We start from the raw sequence: 6,000 nt of genomic DNA on the forward strand, positions 1-6,000 counted from the left end.
ATGGTAAGGGATAGGGTTAGTTTTAGAGATAGGGTTCGCTGTAGAATTATAGTGGTAGGGTGAGTGTTATTACTAGGGTTAGGGCTTGGGTTAGGGTTCTGGTAAGGTATAGGTTTAGAAGAAGGGATAGGTCTTGTGTGAGAATTATAGTTAGTCTTAATTCTAGGGTAAGGGTTAGGATTAGGAATAGGGCTATTGTAGGGCTAGGTTTAATATTAGGCTTACGGCTAGAGTTGGGCTATGATTAGAACTAGGGCTAGGGTTAGGGTTAGTGTAAGGGTTAGGGTTTAAGCTATGGTTAGAGCTAGGGGCAGTGTTAGGTTTAGTGTTAGGTCTAGGTTAGGGTTATTGTTATGGTTAGGGTTAGGGTTGGGGTTAGGGCTAGGATTTTCATTAGGGTTAGGGTTAGTTTCAGAGTAATATATTGGATTAGATGTAAGTTTAGGTTTAGGCTTAAGTTTAGGTTATGGTTAAATTTAGGTTCAGGGATAGGTTTAGTTTTGATTAATGGTAAGGTTTAGGGTCAAGTTTATGGCAAGGGTTAGGTTTAGGGTTAAGTCGAGGGTTAGGTTTATAATTAGGGTTAGGGATAGGGTTAGGTTTAGGGCTAGGGTTATTATTAGGGTTAGAGTTAGTGTTAGGGTAATGTTAGGGTTAGAGCTAGGGTTAGTACTAGGGTTAAGTTTAGGATTAGGGCTAGGGTTAGGATTATGTTTACGAACAGGGCTAGGTTTATGTTTAGGCTATGGGTTAGGCATTGAGCTAGGCTTTTGTCTAAGGTGAGGTTTAGTGTTAGGGCTACATTTAGAATTATGGTTATTCTTATGGTAGAATTAGGCCTCAGAATACGGCTCTGTTTTTGAGTTTGGTTTGGGCCCATGGTTAAGGCTATGTGTAATGTAAGATCTAGGTTTCTGATTAGAGCTAGTTTTAGCATTAGGGTTATGGCTATATCAAGTGTTATGTTTAGGTTTGGGGTTAGGTTCAGGTTTAGAGCTAGGTTTAGTTTTAGTGTTAGAGTCAGTGTTCAGGTTAGAGTTAGGTTTAGGGTGAAAGCCAGAATTAGGACTAGGATTATGTCTAGGGATAGGGTTAGTGTTCGCTTTAAGTTAAGGATTATGTTAGGGCTGGGACTCAGTTTTTTATGTTTAGGTCTAGATTTATGGATATATTTAGGATTAGGCTTAGGTCTAGGGCTAATGTTAGGCTTAGATTTAGGTATAAGTTTACTGGTAGGGCTAATTTTAGTGACTGGTTAAGGGTTAGGTTCAGATTTAGACTGAGGTTTTGTGTTAGAGTAATGATTTGAGTTAGGGTTAAAACTAGAAGGAGGGCTAGGATTAGGACTAGTAATAGAGTTACGGTTTGGATTAGGCTATAGATTAGGATTAGGATGAAGGTTAGCATTATGGATAGGGTTTGGCTTAGGGTAAGTGATAGAGTTAGAGCTAGGGTTAGAGCTAGGGTTAGGGTAAGTGTTAGAGCTAGGGCTAGGTTTAGGTTTACGTTTACATCTAGGGTTAGGACTCAGATTAGGGCTATTTTTTTGTTGTTGTTGTTAGGTTTAGAGCTATGGTTAGGGCTATGGCTAATATAAAATTAAGGTTATGATAAGAGTTAGTATTTTGTCTAGATCTAGTGTTAGCACTATCTTTAGTGTTAGTGTGATATTTAGAATTAAGGTTAGTGTTAGAATATAAGTCCAGATCAGGGTTAATTTTATGACTAGGACATGAATTAGAGCTAGAAGGTTATGGCTAGATTTAGGGTTATGGTTTGGTTTAGGTTAACATTTAGGGTTATGACAATGATTTGGTTTTGTTTATGGGATAAGGTAGGGTTAGAGCTAGTTTTTGGATTAGCGATAGTGTTAGGTCTAGTGGTAGGTTGAGGAATACACTTAGAGTTAGGGTCAAATGTAGATTTATGGTTAGATCTAGGGGAGGGTGTAGGACTAGGTTTAGGGCTAAGGTTAGGACTTGTGTTAGGTTTATTGTAATGGGTAGGCTTAGAACTAGAAATAGGGCCTGGGAAAGAGTTAGAGTTAGAATTAGGCCAAGGTTAGGGGTAGAGTTAGGGTTATTGCTAAATTGGGGCTAGAATTAGTGCTAGGGTTAATGTTAGGGTTAGACCTATGGTTAGGGCTAGAGATATGGTTAGTGTTAGGGTTAGGTTTAGTGACTGGGTTATGGGAAAGAATGGGGTTATACCTAAGTTCATGTCTAGGGCGAGGGTTAAAATTAGAGATAGGGCTAGAGTTAGGGTTTGGGTGAGAATTAAAGCTAGGTAAAGGCCTAAGATGAGGACTAGTGCTTGTGTTAGGGTTAGGGCTAGGATTAGGGGTGGGGCTAATGTCAGGTCTGGGTTTATGGTTATGGTTAGTTTTAGGGTTAGGTTATGGCCAGGTCTAGTGTAATGGTTAGGTTTAGGGTGAAAGTTAAGGCTAGCATTGAGGCTATGGTTAGAGATATGGTTTGGGTTATGGTAAAGGATAGATTTACAATTAGGAATTGGACGAGAGTTAGAGTTAGTCTTAGAGCTAGGGATAGTGTTAGGTTTAGGGTTGGGGTAAATTAGGGCTAGATTAGAGCTATGTTTAAGGGTAGGTTTAGGCCAATGTTAGGTTTAGGTTAAGGGTCAGGTTTAAAGCTAGGTGTATTATTAGGGTCAGGGTTTGTGGAGGGTTTGGTTTAGCTTAAGATTTAGGTTTAAGGCTTTAATTAGCATTAGAGATAGGGTTAGGGTTCAGGTTAGGTTAATTGATAGGGTTAGGTTTAAGGTTCAGGTTAGGTTTAGAGTACTGAATAGGGTTAGTGTTAGCAATAGTGTTAGCATTATGCCTAGGGTTAGCATTTGGTTTAGGCTTATCTTTAGGGTAATTGATAGGGTTCGAGCTATGTTTAGGGCTAGGGTTAAGGTTAGAATTAAGACTAGGGTTAGGGTTAGGCCTACAGTTAGAGTCAGGGTTGTGTTTGGGGTAAATATTAGTGTTTGAGTTAGGATTAGGGCTAGTGTGAGGGTTCAGGTTAAAGTCAGGGCTAAAGTTAGTTTTAGGGTTAGGGTTATGCTTAGATTAAGGTTAGATTTGGTCTAGTGCTAGTGTTACTGTTAGGTTTAGGTCTAGATTTACCGGTAGGGGTAGGGTTAGTGTTCGCTTTCTGGTTAGTGTTTGGTTTAGACCTGGGGTTAGTGTGAGGTTCAGAAAAAGGGTCAGGGTTAGAGTTAATGTTAGAGCTAGAATGAGGGCTAAGTTTAGGACTAGTAATAGAGATAGGATTTGAGGTAGGCTAAGGATTTTGGTTAGGACTAGTGTAGCATTAGGGTGAGGGTTTGGCTTAGGGTAAGGGATAGGGTTAGTGGTAGGGTTAGGGTTAGGTTAGGGTTAGGGTTAGGGTTAGGGTTAAACCTAGGTTTAGGGCTTGGAATAGGGCTAGGATTTGTATTAGCATTAGGCTACAGCTAATGAAAGTACTAGGATTCTGATTAGGGCTAGTTCTAGGGTTAGCATTAGGTCAATGTTTAGAGCTAGGGTTACTGTAAGGGTCCGAGTAAGGGACCAAGTTACTTCTAGGGTTAGGATTAGGACTCAAATTAGGGCTACGCTTAGGGCTAGGTGTAGGGTTAGGGTTTGGTTTACATTAATGGCTAGGATTAGAGATATTGCTCTATTTTGTTTAGGGCTAGGGTACTGTTAGGGATAGTTTTCCAATTAGCATTAGGGTTAGGGCTAGTGTTAGAGTGAGCTTTAGGCTAAAGGTTAGGGTTAGATCCAGGTTAACGTCTAGGGTGAAGGTTAGGGCTAGCCTTGGGGCTAGGGCTAGGGAGAGGTTTGGGTTATGGTAACAGATAAGTTTAGAATTAGGGATAGGGCGAGAGTTAGAGTTAGTTTTAGGGATAGGGATAGTGTTAGGTTTAGGGTTAGGGCTAAATTAGGGCTAGATTATAGCTATGGTTATTGGTAGGTTTAGGCCTAGTTTTAGGGCTAGGGTTAGGGTTAACATTAGGGTTAGGGTAAGGTATGATGTTAAGCTACATTTAGGGCTAGGGAAAAGCATACAATTAGGGTTAGGGCTAGGGTTGATGTTAGGGTTAGGATTAAGGCTAGCCTTAGGGATAGGATTCGGGCTAGGATTTGTGTTAGGGTTAGGGCTAGGATTAGGGATAAGGCTAATGTCAGGTCTAGGATAGTTTTAGGGTAAGGATTATGGCCAGATCTATTGTAAGTGTTAGGTTGAAGGTTAGGTTCAGGTTTACAGCTAGGGGTATTATTAGGGTTAGAGACAGGTTTAGGGCGTGTGTTAGGTTAAGGATTAGGCTTAGGGATCAAATTAGCATTAAGGTTACTGTTAGGGTTAGGGTAATGGATGTGGTTAAGTTTAAGGTTAAGGTTAGATTTAGAGTAATAAACAGGTTTAGGGTTAGGAATAGGGTTAGGTTTAGGCCTAGGGATAGAATTTGGTTAGTGTATGGTTAGGGTAATATATTGAATTAGAGCTACAGTTAGGACTAGGGTTATTGTAAGGTTAGAGCAATGGTTAGGGTTAGTCCTAGGGTTCAATTTTGGTTAGGGTTATGGTTAGGGTAATGGATAAGATTAGAGCTAGGAATAGGGATAGGATTATGGTTAGGATTAGTGCTATGGTTTGGGTTAGATTTCGGGTTAGGACAAGGTTTAGGTTTATGGTTAGGTTTGGGTTTAGTGTTAGGGCTAGGGTTAGAGATAGGGCTAGGGTTAAAGCTAGGGTTAGGGCTCTGATTAGGTCTAGGTTTTGAGTTAGGTTAGGGCTACTTAGGACTAGGGCTAATGTTAGAACTAGGATTATGATTAGGGCTAGTGTTACGTTTAGCATTATTTCTAAATCTACTGTGTAGATTAGGTTTAGGTTTAGGATAATGATTATAGATAGGGTTAGTGTTACCATCAGAGTCAGCATCAGTGTTACTGATCAGAGTTAGGGATAGACTCGAATTAGGTCTAGGGTTAAGGCTAGGTGTAGTGTTAGGGTTTGTGTAAGGGTTAGGGTAAGAATTAAGCATTGGTCTAATGTCAAGTCTAGGATTATGGTTTGGTTAGGGTTAGGGTTAGGGCTTTGTCACAGTTTTGTTTTACAGCTAGGGCTACTTTTAGGATTAGTGATAGTGTTAGCTCTAGTGGTATGGTGAGTTTTAGGCTTAGATTTATTGTTATGGTTAGATCTAGATTTAGGGCTATGGTTATGTTTAGGTCTAAGTTTAGGGCAAGTGTTAGAGTTATTAACGGATAGACTTAGAACTAGAAATAGGGCTGAGGTGAGAGAGTTAGTCTTAAGGCTAGGGTTAGGGTTAGGTTAGGTTTAGGGTTAGGGCTAAATTAGGGCTAGATTTAGGGCTAGAGTTGGGGTTAGGGTTATGGAAAGGAATGGGGTTATAGCTAAGGTTAGGGCTAGGGCGAGGGTTAGAATTAGGGTTAGGGCTAGGGTTAGGATTAAGGCTATGTTTAGTGCTAGGATGAGGGTTTGTGTTAGGGCTAGGGCCAGGATTAGGGATAGGGCTAATATCAGGTGTAGATTTATGATTAGTGTTAGTTTTAGGGTTAGGTTATGGCTAGGTCTAGTGTAAGGGTTAGGTTTAGGTAAGGGTCAGGTTTAAAGCTATGTGTATTATAATTAGGGTCAGAGTCCAGGTAGGGTTTGGTTTAGGTTAAGTTTTAGAGTTACAGATTGAATTAGCTTTAGTGTTAGTGTTATGGATAGGGTAATGGATAGGATTAAGTTTAGGGTACAGGTTAAATTGAGAGTAATGGATAGGGTTAGTGTTAGTGATACGTTAGTGTTATGCCTAGAGTTAGCATATCAGTTAGGTTAATCTTTAGGGTAATGGATAGTGTTAGAGCTAAGGTTAAGGCTAGGGATAAGGTTATGATTAGGGCTAGGTTTAGGTTGAGGCCTAGGGTTAGTGTCAGGGCTAGTTTTAGTTTAAGTATTAGCATTTATGCTAGGGTTAGGTCTTGGGCGAGGGTTA

This window comes from Marmota flaviventris, chromosome 8 (genome assembly GCF_047511675.1).
Source record: "Marmota flaviventris isolate mMarFla1 chromosome 8, mMarFla1.hap1, whole genome shotgun sequence".
Classification (NCBI taxonomy): Eukaryota; Metazoa; Chordata; class Mammalia; order Rodentia; family Sciuridae; genus Marmota; species Marmota flaviventris.